Raw genomic sequence first — 18,112 nt, 5'->3', positions numbered from 1 at the left:
TTTCTACTTCTGGTACTGTCTTGGCAGTGAGGAAGCTGGAGGTGCACAAGGAGCTGGGAGGGGACACAGCCAGGACAACTGAGCCCACCCAACCCAAGGGATATTCCAGACCATATGATGTCATGCTCAATATATAAAGCAGAGGGACAAAGGAGGAAGAGAGGGACATTCAGAGTAATGGTGTTTGTCTTCCCAAGTCACAGTTACACGTGATGGAGCCCTGCTGTCCTGGAAATGGATGAACACCTGCCAGCCCATGGGAAGTGGTGGATGAATTCCTTGTTTTGCTTTGTTTGCATGTACAACATTTGTTTTACTTATTAAACTCTGTTTATCTCAACCCATGAGTCTTCTCACTTCTACCCTTCTAGTTCTGTCCCCCATGCCACCAGAGGTGGATGAGCAAGTGGCAGCGTGGGGCTTGGTTGCCAGCTGGGGATAAATCAGAACAGTGATGAAATTAAGGAGCCAGATGTGCCTTTTCTTCTCCTGGGCTTAGAAGGTTTCTCAGATCAGCCTGTGACCTTGGGACTGAACCCACCACCATGCTCCTCCACAAGGCTTCCTGATGTGAGCAGCCTACAGCTGGTTTGGAGATTGCTTGAAGACATGCTGAGCCACCCACTCTGTGAAGGCAGTTTGGGTTTAGGTCATGCCTTTGAAACTACGTTGGGGGTGACAGAGGAAAAAAGTCCTTTTGTTACCATTTTCTTGAAGGTGCAGCTACTCTACATTCCCTGCCCCCTGTCCTTCCCCCTTGATCTCCCATGCCTCCTGCAAGAGAGAGGGTTTTCCTCACTGCATGGTTTCTGGAGATTTCTAAACTCCTGCTAAATTCAGGTCCCCATTTTTCTAATCCTTAAAAAAAGTCAATGGACAGGAGAGACTGGGAGAAGCATCAGAAGAAGTAGAAATAAGGGTTTTCTTGCCTGGAGGTTAAATGAGCTTCCCTGTTTCCCCAGAGGGAAGTTTGAGAAAAGTGCACTTCTGCAGTAGAAGTGCAGAGCAGTTTGCCAGCCCTCTCTGTGTGCAGAGCTGGTGGGGATGGGTAGGGAGGCCCTCGGCCAAGAACTAGTCCCTCTGTTGGAACCTTGAGGAAAACAGTCCTCTGGGGTTTTTTCTGCCTAAATGACAGAAGCAAAGAAGCAGTTGGTGAAGACACTGGAGATATGACCCTGCTGCAGCTGAGAAGGACAAACTGGTTGGGTGGGAAGGCCTGGGATGTATGGCACTGCATGGTGCTGTGTATGGCCAAAACTGGGAAGGTTTGCATGGCTGGAAATAGTTTCCCTTAGGGCTGCACTAGCTGCTTCCAAGGCAGGCTCAGACACCATGAAGAACAAGTTTGCTTCCTATGTTTGCTTTGCATCTCATGCTTTGCTTCGCATCCCATACCCAGGGGACTTTGCGAATTTCGGGTAAAGAAATTTGTTTGGAGCTTGAGCAACCTTTTCCTTCTGTACAGGAAAGGCCCAGCAAGGTCCATTTTTAAAACTGTCACCATCCACAGCTAATCATTCAGGCAAAGGGAAAACAAGTCCTTTGTAAATGGTGTGTGCTGACCAAACTCAGCAACGCCCAAAAAATTCCAACTGGACCTTGGGAGTGGCTCATTACAGTCCCATGGGCACACTCGTGCTGCTTCAGGCTGGTCACCAGATACAGCCATGCTGACAGATACTGGGACATGGTGACTCACCAGGAAGGAGGTGAACTGCTGTGACAACCACGAGCCTTTGCTCACCTGCACCCAGGTTTTATGCAACCTCCTGGCGAGGCAGCAACATGTGCCACCTGAGCAGTGGGGAGGAATGGCCACAGTGTCAGTTCAGAAGAAGGTGGGTTTGTCCGGAGAGAAGCTGTCAGAGGGAGGAGAGCCAGGGATGCTCCCAGAGTGAGGTGTACAGAGAAGATGGATGTGCGTAGCTGACCCTCGTCAAAGCTCCGTGCAGTGGCAGCCTCACACTCACCCATGAGTCTGACACACACATGCTGACTGATACCCAGCCCACCACCAAGAAGCAAATGAACCCTTCTGAACAACACCCCCCACTTCATATATTAAGCATGATTTTCTACGGTGTGGAACATCCCTTGGCCCACTTTGAATGAGCTCTCCCGCCTATGCTCCCTCCCAGCTTTTTGTGCATTTCCTCACTGACAGAGCACGAGACACTGGGAAGTCCTTGATGGAGTGTAAGCACTACTTAGCAACAACCAAAACATCAATGTGTTATCAACATCATTCTCATTCTAAATCCAAAACACAGCACTGTACCAGCTAATAAGAAGAAAACTAACTCTACCCCAGTTGAAACCAGGATACCTTCCCCCTGAAAAAAGAAAACAAAGCACTGTTTGCCCAAGGAGGAAATCTGCAAAATTAGTGTGTGAATTTCCAGTGTGCCTTTTCCTTTTGTCAACTCTTCTCTTGCCTTTTTAAATTGCAAGTGAACAGGAGCTGCTGTATATGGTCTGGGTACATGTAAGCTCATGGCAGAGCTGACTCTGAGCACAGCCTGTGCCTGTATCACAGTGTCACTGTGAATGATCCTTCAGGAGCCTTCACTCACCTGTGGTATAAAAATCCCCTCCAACCACTGAGCTATTGTGCCTCATTTTTGTGCATAATGACAGTAGTTTCCAAGCCTAACCTGGTGTCCCTATACAACTTCCCAGGAACAGCTTCCCTCCTACCTCACAGTGTCTGTCCTCGTTCTGCAACGCTGTCGGGTCCCCACCAGTCACTATCTGCCCAGCACATCCCACGTTACCAGCCAGCCTCGTGGCCCTCTGGTACAGATGCAGGGGGACTTTACAGGAGGATGGCACCATGGCTGTGCCCCAGCACTGGGCCACCAGCCTCCTGTGTGTCCTCTGCCAGTAGTGGCACACATGGAGGTGTTTGGGGACCCCTGGCTCCTTTGCCCATCGAGCTCCTGCCACAGTACCTGGAGGGGGTGGGTTTCAACTGCTGTCCTGAGCAGAGCCAGAAGCATGGCCATGCCCTGGGGATGACAACAGCCCAGTGGCAATGTGCTCCCATTCCCAAGATGCCAATGGCCCAAGGACAATCTGGATTCCTGGGAACTGTGGGGCTGGGCATTGTGAGGACCATGGCTGTGCTTTCTGGCATACAGAGATGGCAAGACCCGGGTAAACCAGCAAAGGGTTCCACTAAGGGATGTGCTTGAAATAGGGTCTAAAACCCCATATAAAGATGACTTGTCTAACTGGCACCCTGCTCATCCTGCAGACTCGCTGAGGAGGGACACATATCCTGCATCCATGTGGGTTTCAGTGCAGATGGTTTTGAAAGAATGGAAGATCAGGCTTCACTGCCTTAGGCAGAGTTAGCCAAACACCATTTCCATGTAGCACTGGGTTGTCTTCAGGGAAAACCATTTTCTGTGTAAGAAAGGATCTTTGAAAGTAAGCAAAAAGTACACTTTGAAGTTAAGCTGGCTTTTCCTCAGACATATGAAAGCAACCTTGGCAACAACATATCAACAACTCATTGTGCCAAAAGAGCAACATTTCAGGGAGGGGATATGTAACCCAAATATGTTAAAAATGTTTGGGAAGGTCTGTCTTCCTTTCTGCACTCTTTTATGCAACTAGTACCCCAGTTAGGTTGTATTTTCCAGCCTTGCAGCAAGACTCCAGTATTAACTGCGTCATCTTCTCTTGATCTTCTCTGTAGTGCTCGTGGACAGGTGCAGATATGATAACAAATCTGAAATTACCTGGAAGAAGAAGGCCTCAGGGTGTGTCTCTGAGCACACAGATCTCAAAGAGAGGTGCGATATTTCCTCCTGCACCCCATAAAGTTCATAAATGGAGCCAGAAGCATTCCCACTTCCATGGTGAAGGGGCAATGACTTCCAGAACTAATTTATCAGATGATTGCTTGAGCAGAGCTGCACACTCAGACAGCTGAAGCCAGAATTAATGTCTGTGCCTGTCCCTACACATGCTGTGTTCTGCCATACCAGAGCACAAGAGGGACTACCAGCAAACCCCTCCATAGGCAGGTCTTGGGCAAGAGCCGCTTTTTTTGGGTTTGTTTTTGTTTTTTCCACTCCAGACCACTTGCTAGGACACACAGCAAACTAAACCAGCATGATAGGAAGGATGCTAGAGATGGGAATCAACAGAGACCTCTCATCACTCGGCTGCCTGGGAAAAGGACAGAAGTTCTCGATTTACTCAAGGAAATATGGTTTTCCTTCCAAACTCCAGCTTCTTGCAAACTTCAGCTAACTCCAGCAGTTGTATGCTGGAATTTTGCCTTCCCTTAGACTTCAATGTTATGCATGCTCAGCCTTCATATTTCAGCAGATACTATTCTAGATTATTCGATAGTGGTGGTTATAGTAACTCATTGCGCCTCTTTAATTAGGAAAGGTCTTGTTTATATCTAGGAAGTTGTTTTAGTGAACTGGACAGCGCTTCTATATGAAAAGACATCACGTCAGAGTCAAGCTTTTCATAGGAGTAATTAGTACCAGAAGTCATCAATACAGATCATCTTCTCTGAAATGATACTGTTGGTGTTGTAGTTGCAAATGTCCCAAGCACCATCACCTTTGCCCCTGAAAGATTAAGAAATGAGGCAGAGGTTAGACACCAGGGAAACATGTCCAGCTGTTAAATATAGGCCTGTTGCGTATGACTCGTCTCTCTAACACTCCTGGCTGGGTGCTTCTCTTCCAAGTCCCTTGAGGAATTATTCAGCTGAAGTTGTGCATGGACAGTGACATAACAGTTTCAGACCACAGTTCTTAAAACACAAGCAACCACCTGGGACCATATAAGATTGCCCGCACAATTCGAAGTCTAATTTATAAGGTCAGTATCTTTATAAGCTGGTAAATTGTTATTTTTACAGACATGGGGATATGTTTTCAAAGCTTGAATGGGATAACCCAAATAAGTGAGTGTGACTTTGAGGCCTGTCCTGTGTGGAGTTGGACTAGAGATACCTCCTGCTCCATGTGGACCTGAACCTTGAGAGGCAGCAGGAGAAAGCTGAGTCACCCTGCACCCTGTTGCCCACTGACCCATGTTTTGGATATAGAGTAGAAGCTGATGCCCAAAAAGGCAGACACAGTAAGACAAACCTTGTTTTCCTTGAGCATCTACCTGGAATCTCATCTCTGTCTGATGTCCGACAGCACTGGGATCTTCCTCTTCATGTGTTTTGTTGCCTCACCTTCCTTCTTAGTCTTGCAAGATCTCAGGAATGGCTTTTATAAATTTCACCTTATGACAGTCTTTTAATCCTTCTCACTGCAGCTCTCCCAGGTTATTCATTGTGCCTGGACGAATCTACAGAAGGAGACTTGTTTCCCCCATCCAGGCAACTTCTGACATACTGTGGGGCTTTGTCCCTCTGTGCTTCCCTGGAAGGACACAAGCCTTTAGTATAGGTACAATACTTGGACTTGCACTGACACCAAAACACGCTGAAAAGAAGAGGTGACCTGTACACTGTGCTTGCCCTAAGCCAGTGCGCTGCCAGTGCTGGGCTGGTTCAGATGTCAGGTACTTTGGGAAGCGAAATGCTGCGGGGTCAGGTCCTGTGCTACCCACCAGGTGGTATGCTGAGTATGGTTCCCAGTGTCTCCCAGGAGCGCCAGGATATTGCTGTAATACAGAGCAGAATGATTAAAGATTATTTCCACTTTCCAAGCAATGTCAGTGCCTCCACCTTGTCTCCTCTCAGGACATGAGACAGAACATCCAAAGCTGTTCCACTGCCAACTTGTGAGTCAAACACAAAAGGGAATGGGGATGCAGAAGCTGTCCTGAGACAAGGAGTATAGTCTGACTCTGTTAATTTGCTTAGTGCAGTTACCCATAACATCACATAAGTTTCTCTTCTATTTTAAAAAGGACTTTTTCAGGTGTTTATCTAGCACTGCTCATTTTGCAAGACACTAGCAGCACTCTCTCTGCTCTGCACTGAGTAGGCTGGTGTTTCTGACTTTAAATCCCTCTTCTAAGAAAAGCAACAGTGCAGTTTGTGCCATCCTGCCCTCAGGTACCTTAAGGCACTTACATCTTTGCTAGGGTGATGTTTCATGCCCCTTGCCTTGCATCTGACCACATGCCATGAAGCCTGTATGGAGCTCTCTAGCCAGCAAACAGGCAAGCTGCCTGTATTCAGTGAGCCTGCTCCTGCCCCACCCCAGCCATGGCAAATGAGCTGTCTCCTGTCACTCAGGCACTTGAGTTCTGAGCAACTCATTTGCTGCATCATCCTTACAAATATCTCTTCCCTGGAAGCCAATAGCGCACTCCTGGGCATGCACCTCAGATACCCCCCTGTTTTGCATCTTTTGGGTTAACAGGCAGTCAAATATACTTAAGGAGACATGTTGCTGCTGGTGATGAGCTTCACACAGCTTTCCATCCCAGGGTGGTGTATGCAGGATTATTCACAACTTCCACAGCTCCCACAGACTCACTCCTGGCGCGTCGCTGACTCCCCGTGTCACGCCGCTGACTGTACGGGCACGCTGCCAGGGACAGGATACCTTTCTGCATTTGTCCTGGATGGTAAATGTTTTCTCAGCCCTGTACGCTGGAGCCCTCATCTTATTTCCTTGCTGTTGAGAGCCAAGTACGGTACAATCTTTGTTTATTTGTGCCTGAAACCTGTCTCACCTTTCACAGGGTGTGGGAAGGAAAGGCTCGTGTCTGTAGAGCAGGGTGTCCATGAGCCCCAAGCAAGGCAGAACTCACAGCCTCACTCCCTGAGAGGAAAACTGTGGCCCTCAGGACTTGAGGGGAAATGAATCTCCCTCCAGTTTGGGTGGGCATTTCAGCAGTGGTATGTTTTCCCCTCCCTCTAGTGTGGTTCCCCAGCCTTTGAGGTGCTTTCCACAGTGAGGTTTTGTGGAGCTCCTGTCAGGTGGTGGTGATGTCTCAGGGATCAGACTTTGCTGCAAACCAGCTTGGACAGAGGAGAAAGCTCTAGTGTGGGGCAAAATGAACAGAGCAGATGTGTGAGATAGCAACAAGAAATGGTTCAGAACCCTAAGAAATGGAAGGGATAATTATCATTTTGTCCAACCTTTTGCATGACAAAGCTAAAGGAATCCTTGCAGAAAATCAGGTTCCTCTGCCCTGCCCTTCCCCTGGAGCAGGAGGGATGGAGATCAGTGGATGAACTACTTCAGAAACACAAGAAGACCTGAATGCCACAGCTGAAGGATACCAGCTGTGAAAACTGGCCTCATGGACACGAGCTGTGTGCATTTCTGCTGCAAGTAGAGGAGTGCAGCAGGATGTCTGAGCAGGGCTGGGCAGTGTGGGCACTGTGAGCACCCCTGGGCTGAGGCACCTACAACAGAAGGTCCTCTACTGTCTCTGCTGGTGGCAGTGGAAGTGTTATGTCAGAAGGATACAGGAACATCTTTGGTCTGTTCCATGCCCCCAGCTTACTGCTAGGCACTGTAGGAGCCAAATCCCTGCCCGTGCTTTCTGTCTCATCCAGTGTCTTCATGTTTTTGCAATCCCAGACCTGCCCCGCTCTCATCCTTCTCCTGTACAGACCAATGAGCCCTAGGCTTTGCCTCCTTCTCTCTCAGGCTGCTGCTTGGTGCCCCAGTGGTTTTTTATGCCCTCTCATCAGCTGGATGAGTAGTCATTGGCACCAAAGTGTTGGTATTCCCCTGCTCAGTTTCCCTGTGACTCACCCACTCTGACCACCAACCACCCCTGGTCAGTGTGAACCCATGTGAAGGGGGAAAGGGAGATGACCCCTCAGCAAGGGACTGCTTCCATTTTGCACCCCCTTGACCACTTTCTTGGAAAAGTCTGTCTCGAACTGATGTTCCCTTATGGATGAGATCAGTGCAGAAATGAGTTGGCAGTGAGGAAAGTTTGCTTTAAGAACCACTTTCAGGCTTAGCTGAATGCAGAGAAAAGTTCTTTTTCTGCTATATTTTCAGGTGCCTTTCTGTACTCTGGTAAATATACTCTAGTTTTATTTTCAGCCCTTCTAGCTTGGGGATTTCCTGAGAGCTTAAAGGAGGAAGGTGTCTGGAACCAGATCCTAAAAAGGACACAGGAAATGATGTCCAGCACCTGATCAGCTGATGCCAACCCTAGATCCTGTCTAAAGGCTGTCTATTTTTTCTTTATGCCCAGACTTCCCTAGAAACTGGAGGAAATCTAGAACTACAGAAAAACTAAGAGGATGTAGTAAAAATATTGTCAGGGAAAATGTCTGTACAATAGTGCTGCTTTTTGCAACACCCCTGGCACTGCTGCATCTTACAGCAGCCCTTGCATAAAAGAGGAAGAGTTCCCACTGTTGAGTTCTTTTTCCACTTCATTTAACCCATACTTTGCAGTTTGTTTTAATGTCCTTTGACTGATTTTACATGTCTCATGACAACTCTCGCTTTCCCCTTGCACTCTGAGGTGCCCAAGGGATGAACTTGGCTGCTCCGTGCCTTTTCCTTGCCTCTGTAGGCTCCTGCTCTACACTCTACAAGAGTGGATCACAATGCAAATTTGACTGTAAGGAATTTGTAACAGATTACTAACATTAGAACTTCTTTATGACTGGTTCAACAAAACAATTTTTACACACAGCAAAACTGCTTTCTTTCCCATTCCCAAAGTGAGGAAAGCTTTCCATCCCCTCTTCTGGTACTGTTCTCTTCCCTGCTCAATTCTGACCCTACAACCCTAAATAAGATTCCTGCTGATGTTATCTCAATACTAGCTGATTTCATGTCTTTCCTTGGAATATCAAGATACTCTTCTATTTTATTACTTTGGCTGCCTGCATTTCTGAATGATTCTTTTTCTTTTCTTTCTTTTCTTTCTTTTCTTTCTTTCTTTCTTTCTTTCTTTCTTTCTTTCTTTCTTTCTTTCTTTCTTTCTTTCTTTCTTTCTTTCTTTCTTTCTTTCTTTCTTTCTTTCTTTCTTTCTTTCTCTCTCTCTTTCTTCTTTCTTTCTTTCTTTCTTTCTTTCTGTCTTTCTTTCTTTCTTTCTTTCTTTCCTTCTTTCTTTACCTCTTTCTTTCCTTCTTTCTTTCCTCCCCATCTTTCTTAATGGAAAGAGACACAGTTCTCTCATTTACTGTAACATTTCCTTAATAGCTGTCCTTATCATCATGACTACTTCCCTTCTCCTTGACGTGTATTTCCTTACCCTCTTGTATATCCGACTCAATCTTACTTTTCCTGTGTAGTAGGAGTAGGCAGAGCAAACAAAGCTTTATCAGCAGTTGAAACTTGGAGCTGAATGGGAAGTTGCTTTGACAATATGTCATAGGCTGCAAAAACAATTCCAGATCTAAGCTTAAAAGTTTTCTTTTTTTAAAAAAAACTTGAAGTATCAACTAGGATGCACTGTCAGATCCAACCCCTAAAGTCCAGTCTTTCAGCTACATAGATTTCATGTTGTGAATGTCATCTAAGTCCTCACATTCCCAAAGTGTCCTTACAACATTAAGTCTTGAAACAACTCTTTGTTTTTACTCTGCAGTCAAGGCTTCACACTCCTTTCTGTGGCCAGAAAAATCCATGGGACATCACCTAAACTTCTTCAATGAGAGCATCTTCCATCACCTGCTGTAGTTGTGCTGAGGTACTCCAGTATGAATTGCTCACAGTCATTTGTTCTAATAAAGAAAACCCTCAGGCTTTCACAGTTCTCAGATGACCTTTGCACTTTCAAATCTTCACTTATTGTCATTGCTCTTGGCAAACATGTTTGCTCTGCAGAGAAACTTGTCAGCCTCCTTCATAAGAAGTACACAGGCAGATAAATGAATCTGAATCTCATCTCTGAATCCTGACCAGCTGGATTTTTTTGTTGTTGGGGGGGGTGTGTTTGCATTTTGTTTATTTTGGGGTTTGTTTGTTTGTTTGTTTTTGTTGTTTGTTTGGTTTTTCCTGAGACCTCTTTATTCATTTTTTGTTTCAATGTCTGGGCCATCTTCACTACACGGCAGCATTATACTCAGAGTTGATTAAGACCAACGGCAAAAATCAGAGCCTTTCTCTTGGATCTATTCTAACACTTCTCATGATATCTGAGTGACTGAAGGAATCAGTGGCTGTAGCAAGACTTGGTCCTCCCCAGTCATCCTTGGTCCATAGTAGGAGGACAGCTGGGAGGACAGCTGGGTGAACTGTTGAAGCACAACTGTGCCCCTGGCTAAGGACCTCCAATATTGTTTTCAGCTCTGTCACTGCCTGCCTGGGTAACACCAATCTGTAAAAAAGAGTGACTATGAAAAAGAGATAGTTACTACATGTATTAAAATGTGTCTACTCTATGAAGAAAAATGTGAAGAAACATTTCCTACTTAAGGAAACAAGATAGTAGGACTCTATCCCAGAAATGGAGCATAAGTTTGGGCAAGTAGGGTAAGGCCTTGTGTTCTGAAAATTTGTTGTTACTCAGTTCTTACTTTGGCAAAATTTAAATTCTGCAGTTATTTTGAAGCTTTCAGACATGAATTTTAACTCAAAAGCAAAACATTATTATTCTTAAACACCTTCTGCTAGGCAAAACTGGGACTGAGCTGTGAATACTGATACTAAGCAGGTATTTGAGAGGGAGGAGAAAGTATGTGATGTTCACAGGGTTTGACAGATGTCAAAGTTTGACTTACCTTTAGCTAAGCACAAGCCAAATTACCTCATAGTGCCCCTGTTTTGTTTCCAAAAATCTCCTGATGTTGCATGAACCTAAAATACCCTGAGAACAGCTTCTCTTGCTGCTTTTCACTTCTGCTTTCAGTGGTAACTGGAAACCAGAAGCTCCAGCGCACACGAAAACGGTGGTGATGGGAGAAAGTAAATTACACTCACTCATTTTAACTACCAGTGGGAAAAAAAGCTAAAACTTCCCAGATTGGTCTGAACTTTCAGTGGAGCCTGGAAGAGAGGAGGCTGGTGTGACTGCAGTTGTTTCTGCCAGTGTACAGAGTGAGGGCCAGGTTATTTGCCTCCAGCCTGGCTGGGGATTGCCCACCCAGATGCAGGGATTAAATCTGAATCACTGACATTGACTGTGAGTGGCAAAAACACAGCTTGAAGGACTTTCCTTTTCCTTTTTCCAGGTACACATGTCCTTCAGGGACGTACTCCCAGGATCTTGCCTTGGCACCAAGAAGTGGGCATTTGATTGCAAGCCCCTTGTTTTGGCAGAACACTGCTTACTAGCTCAGCATGAGTCCTGTCAGGGTCAGCAGGGCGTTCTGAGCAGTTTCTGCCTGTATTAAAAGCACACTTGGCTGTGGTAGGAACTCATCCCAGAAAGCGGATGAGCTTTCCCCAGCCTTTTGAATCACAGAATCATAGAATAAACCAGGTTGGAAAAGACCTCCAAGATCATCAAGTCCAACCCTCGATCCAACACCCATGGTTACTACACCATGCCACTAAGTGGCACATCCAGTCTCACCTTAAAAACCTCCAGGGATGGTGAATCCACCACTTCCCAGTGCAACCCATTCCAATGTCTGATTACTCTGTAAAAATTTTCTTCCTAAGAAGTGAGGTGACCTTCTGCTCTTGCAACCACACCAGATGTTTCCTAAGGGTTTTGCCATCTGTCTTCTCAGTGCTCCCCCACCAATGCCTCTTTTCCTGCCTCCAGCCCTCACAGCACTGGACTGTGCCTCTTCTTGCTCACTTCTCACATTGCTCCTGCCTTTCAGCTTCCTTTACGAGTTAAGGCAGTGTGTCAGGAATGACACGACATAGTTTCATCCTTTTTCCATAAATCACCATAGAAACACAGAAATGGGTTTAAATGGCTTTTGTGATGTTCCAGGATTTCCAACGCTTCCACAACACAGTTAGATTCTTGGTGGACACTAACACACTTGGATTGCCACAAAAGATGAGAAACAGTACTAGAAAACCCCCCAAATTCTCTTGAACAGTTCAACAGCATGTTTTCTAAGAAACACCTGGATTATGAACAGCAAGGGAGGGTAGGGGGGGTTGTGGTTTGGGTTTCCACTTCTGGGGAAAAACAGAGCAACTATTGAGACTGTCACATGTGAGCACCATCCTTACCAGAGCCATGTTGATACCAAGCTGGTAATAATGGCACATGACAGATGCTCACCAGTGCATTTCCCCAAGGTGCTGCAGGGCATTGTCCTGCCTACTGAACTTTGTAGCCGTTGAGGCACTTTTGCTGGGGCAATGAATCTTCTCTGTTCTCAGCACCACCAAGAGACTCTTTTTCCTGAAAATGACTGAGCCATGACTTAAACGGTGGTTCAGCGGCTGGTGCAACTCCCTCCTCTGCAGCAAGCTCCCAGAATGCTGGTGGGTCACTCTTATTCCCAGTGCCTCTGTGTCCATCTGCACTTTCCTGCTCATAAAGCCCTCGAGAAGATAAAACCTTGGAAGTCTGTGCAGATAGACTCTCTGGCTGAGACTTAGCAGTTAGAAACCAAGAGAGTGTCATGTAGACCATGATCTCTTCTTTCTATGTTTTCTATCCAATTTCATCCAGACCCTTGTGTGACATGGGGTTTCAGTGTATATGAGATAGACTTGGCAATTAGAACATGGTATGAGAATGTCCAGCCTATGGCAAACTGCTTTTGTCCTGGGTTTCACCCTGGCCCTGAAAGGACTCAATTCCATGCTGCAAAGAGGCCACCAGACCCTGCCTGTGCCTACATTCAACTTTGACTCCTGGGAGGAGACAACCTGCACGTAGGGAGATATGTTGTTTCCTGAGTTTCATTGGGGAAATCTGGAGAAGATGCTGGGGACTGGAAGAGCGGCAGACAAGTTTCAGTACCCCAACAGGTCCTGCTGTCCCTGCTGTGAGGCAGGGAACTGTCATCACTTTGGGATGCCACCTCTGCTTCCCTAGCAGAGCACAGTAAGCAGCAGTAATGTAATAACTTCAGTAATATTCCAAAGCAGTTTCAATAATTAATCCTTTTGTGACTTTACAATTTTGCATCACAGGTCAGAAAACACCAACAATTTGTTCAACCCATTTTTTAAATACAGCTGGAACTGAAACCCTGTAGGTTGTCTGACAGCAATGAATCACAGGGTTCATTTATACAGAAAAACAAGTTAATCATGTTTACAGCACATAATAAGGAGATATGCCTCCCACATCTTCCCCAGGGAGTAGCTTAACACCCAGAATGGCAAGCAACTTCCTTGCAGAACACTTTTATTTTATATGAAGGTAAATTTAATTTTTCTTGGCCTCTCCTCTTTTTATTTTGCACTCCCATCCCCCTCACCCCTCGTTTTTGCATGGAATTACATTAAGCCTAAGCCTGGGCACAGGATGGAGATGTGCCAGGTCAGGGCTGCAGGGATGGATGACTGGTGAGAAGGCAGTGTGCTGCAGCCTGGGACTGAGCCCAAAGACCTTCAAAAACTTTTGTTCCTGAATGATGTGGCAAATGCCACTCTGGGCACCTCAGTGTTATTATTTCAGTCTGTTGACCAAGCTCAAATTGCTCAGTCACGTTCAAGAGCTGCAGCAGGTGCAATGGGAGGTGATTATTTGAATTGCCTTGCTGGTAGACAAGAGGCCCTCCAGCCGCCTCTGTATCTCCAACCCAGCATTCTGGATTCTCGCCTTGAAACAAAGGTAAGTGTAGTATAATGCGGCTTATTTGCCTCTCTGTGAGGGAAAGCGGATGACAGCTGGAGCTAAAGAGGCCCATCAGCAGCCCAAGCTGTAGGTCCTGCCTCTTAGTGTTCCGTCAAAGCCTGAGCCTCATCCCTTAGCCTCGTGCGAACCTCAGGAGACTAGGCTCAGTTTGAAAACTTCTGTCGCCATCTAGTGATGTCCCTGCGAGAATCACACGTTCGGGAGCTGCACGGCTGGGGCCAGCGAGTCCAGTCCTCTGGAGCCCGGAATTTCCCAAGGGAGACGGGAAAGGGCAGCTGGAAGCGGGGCAGCCGCAGCCGCCTCCCCGCGGGACGGGTGGGCTGGATCGCTACTGCACCAGCTCCCTGCTTTCCTCTGGGAATGCTACGAGTCCAAACTGTGGCTGAGCCCGCACAGGTGGCAAGGAAGGCACAGGGGTTGTGTGCTGCCAGTGGCTGCCACCTTGTCACCTCTGCTCTGCTGGCAGCAGAGACCTGTGGCTGTGGCGTCCAGGAAACACGAACCAGCCGTCACCTGCCGAGGGGCAGCATAGGAACGGTGCTCAGGTTAAATTCCCAAGTGCAGCATGATCTCTCTTGTGTTTCACGGGTTAAATTGGAAATATAAATATCAGGATCATTTGGTATTACAAGCATTTTATGTGTAGTCCAGCATTACTGCTACAAATTATAGGACAAACCTCAGGTGCAGGAATTAATGTGACACAGAGAAGAAACATGAACCACAAAACATATAAATGTCCTGTATGCAAAAATAAACTCATTACGCTTTTCATTAGAAAATGGTAAGCACTTGTCAATCCACCAGTGAAGTAAATTTAATCTAAGACAGTTGAATTTTATTAAACAGAAAACTCTTAAGAGATGACCCAAGACATTTGTGCAGTAGGAGTAGAAGGATCCAGGTTCACAAGATGAAAAAAATAAATACACACACAAAAAAAATTAAATTAAAGTATTACTAGCTTGTTGTTCTGCCCTTCCTTGCTACCACCTGGTGCAGTTCACACAGGTGGAGTTACATGAGCACATTTCTGCTGCAAATCTGGAACAAGGAGCTCTTGGCCCTGCCCCAGGCATTTGTTCCCATCCCCATGCAGAATGTGTCTCCCCCTCACTCCTGCCTGGGACTAGGTCTGATTCTTAAAATTATGTCATACTAAAATTGAATAAATATGGGAGTGAATAGGTAGGGATAGGGAACTGGAGAGCTTTCTACTGCGCTGCTGCTGAGCCTCTGATCCCAACCCTGAAGTCTCAGAGTGCTGTAAAAGGACACCCTGACAAACGTGGCTTGCTTTTCATTTCATTTTGGAGCCCAAATCCATTTTATTTCAAATCCTCTTTTCTTCCATTCCGGTTTCTTCCTTCACCTACTTCCCCATGAGATACCCGAGCACAGCTTTGGGCACTCACTGGTGTTGGTGGCTGGGAGGCACTGAGGGGTTTCCAGGCGTGCTGGGCACATCCGTGCCGCTGATTCACCACACTGCTGTGCAAATCCTGGCACTTTCTGCACCTCTGCTGATATACAGCAGTTCTACTTCTCCCTTTGGTTCTTGGTCTCACTTTCATCCAAATGACTTTTACCCTAGAATAACACCACCCAGAGTTTCACCAGGCATGACTCAGCCCCAGTTGGTTCCCTCTCTGCACAGCACAGGAGGAAGCAAGCATTTGCTCTTGCAGGCTGAGATCAGACTGGCCACAGCACATTTCTGGTGCCTGGGGTCAACAGTGGAAAGAACACTGATGAAATCAAATGGAAAATAAGGGGGGGTGAGGATGTGGGGTTGTTTCTTGCCTTGGGAGAACTCACAAACTTTATGTTGAGACTTTCTTGGATTTTCTAGTGAGGTCACTCATGGTGGAAGGGACAAAACCACAAAAGCAGGCATAAAAAGAAATAAACTGAAAGAAGAAGCCTTTGAAAACAAGGAGAGCTATAAAGAGATATAGAATGGAAAAAAAGTTTATTTATTGTTCCCAGGGATGAACTGGTTTAATTTATTTATGTTTTACAATCCTTGTCAGAATTGTAAAACAAGGTCTGTAGGATTATTCTTAGCTTGTGTCATCACTTCAAAGTAGTATTCAGGAAATGTGTTTGTGGGCAAAATGACACCCAATAGGTGGAGAGGATTTCCAGTGCATTCCAAACCAGTAGTGCAGAAGGAATGTACGAAGGTAGCTTTGACCCCCAAACCCACAACCCATTTACCACTGAAATCTCTCAACACATAAATGTTGACTGTTGTTGTTTTGCCCAAAGAGATCAAAAACTTAGACATGGTGTAGTCATTGTGAAAGACACAGGAAAAAAACCTACAGATCAAAAATTCTTCAGGATCCCTCCTTCAGCATTTGGCAAATGACCTCAAGATATGAGCGAATACCCATCCTTCATCAATTAACTACTTCTGAAAAATTTGTGATCAGAAAAAAATAATTTCTTGAGTATTGATTCTGTTCTTATTGTGGGCTGTCCTCGGCTTTTCCTCTCCTAGCACTGAAAAATAATCAAATTATTCCTTCTGCTTGCAGAAGGCCTGAGCTATGCAGGCATCTCACAGGGTGGCAGTATTTTCTTGTGCTGTGATGTAACTGTTTTTCAGAGCACATGCCCTCCTAGCAGAGGATGTAAAGGACAAAAAATAGCACAGGAAGGCATTCTGACCACTCTCACTAGTGGCCCATACAGTCCCCAAACTGCACCTCCCCTGCAGCGGGGCCTTGATGTGCAGCACACACCACCCTCTCCACGTGTGGGTGCTGGAAGGGTGGGCAGCACCCAAGGACTCTTCCTAGAGGCTCCCCCCAGTACTGTGCTGCAGCCAAGTGGTTCTTCACAGGCAGAAAACAAGAGAAAAAACGTTGCATCATTTGGAACTTCTGAGTTTTCAAAGACTTCTCCAGCATTTGATAAGGAGAGGATTTTAAAAAGAGCGCTTGTTCTCAAATTCAAAGTGTGTTATGAAGGAGAAGGACTGTGTGGTAGGTTTTGAGCAAACACAAAGACGTTCCACCCTTATAGGTGGAATTTGCTGAGTGAATTGGTGTCATATGCCAGTAAGGATAAATTAAGTCAACACCTGTGTTTACGCCTCATGTGGAAAGGTGATATTTCCTGAAGGAAGAACTTACACTATCCAGTCATTGTTACCGCTATCCAGCCATATGAACATCACCTTGCTTGTGCAGTCAGATACAGCCTGCACAACACTGTTAAGCTGTTGACATATTAAAGAGGAACTATGGATTTCCCAGAAGCTCATAGCACTTCCTTGACAACGATGCAAGGACTTATATATATGCAATATATTCTACTATCTCCCCCTTTCATCTGCAGACAGGGACATGAAGGCTGAGCAGAGCCTTTTTCCACAAGCAGCTTTGCTTTTGTTGGCAAAGGGTTCCTGTTCCAGGTGAAGAGCAATCATACAGTAAGAAGAAGATTAGCTGCCTTCTCTCAAAAAACTTTATTAGTTTATAAAAAAATGGCCAGGAAGTTCCTCCCTGCCTGGCTATAACACAGCTTCCTTCAGCCTGCAAATTAAAAACTGCCCTTTGGCTGCTCTGCTCTGCATATACTACAGTCCTTATTAAATAACATTTGACTGAAAAGGATCTAGAAAATCAAACAGAGTTTACAACTAGTTGATAGAGATAGAGGAAACTACATAAAGATAAGTGCTTTCATGTTTCAATAGCAACAATGACCTATAAAATAATCATCAGTGCACAATGTCATTTCCTCGAAGTATAAACCACCAGACCTTTCTTCTATAAGCCTGGAACTTGTATCTCAATAAAAGTTGTACACAAACCACTTACTGCTGGCACCTTAGCAAAGATTTAGCTTTCAGTGGTTTCCATTGAAAAGTCCTCAGTCACTTGCTGATTTCTAATTTTTTTTTCACTATTCATATTTTTTATAACTATGTTGGTTTAGGGGCCTCTAGTTCTGTCATGAGCAGCTGATTTTAGAAGCAGCTCTTAAATCCATGTAAGTTTTCACCAGTTTTACCTTGCTGAATCTTTCATACTGACATTTCCTGGGGTTTGGGAAAAAGTGGTCAGGGTTTTTTTTTCGTAATTTTAGCAGAAATGGTTAAACTTCTATTTAGGACTAAGTGAAAATAATACATTTACCATGAAGATTTTTGTTTGGGATTGAAGTGGGGATGAGCTGGTACTTGGAGGTTGGAAGGCTGTCTGTTGGTTTTCACGATGGGTCTTCTGGGAATATCATGTTGACATTTTCTGTATAGGTGAGCTTGCCATCCAAGGCAATTGGGGTTTGGGAACTGGTTTAGCGAGGATACTTGTGCGTCACTTCTATACAAAAACATTTACAAAGCTAGACACTGATAATGCGTTCATTCAAAACTTAAAATCTTACAAAGCTTACAAATCTCACAAACCTCTAACATGAATTAATTTATTTGGGAGCTAAAACAAAACGTAAT

This window comes from Myiozetetes cayanensis, unplaced genomic scaffold (assembly GCF_022539395.1).
Source record: "Myiozetetes cayanensis isolate MyiCay16 unplaced genomic scaffold, myiCay2020 scf1, whole genome shotgun sequence".
Classification (NCBI taxonomy): Eukaryota; Metazoa; Chordata; class Aves; order Passeriformes; family Tyrannidae; genus Myiozetetes; species Myiozetetes cayanensis.
This window is presented reverse-complemented; position numbering follows the sequence as displayed.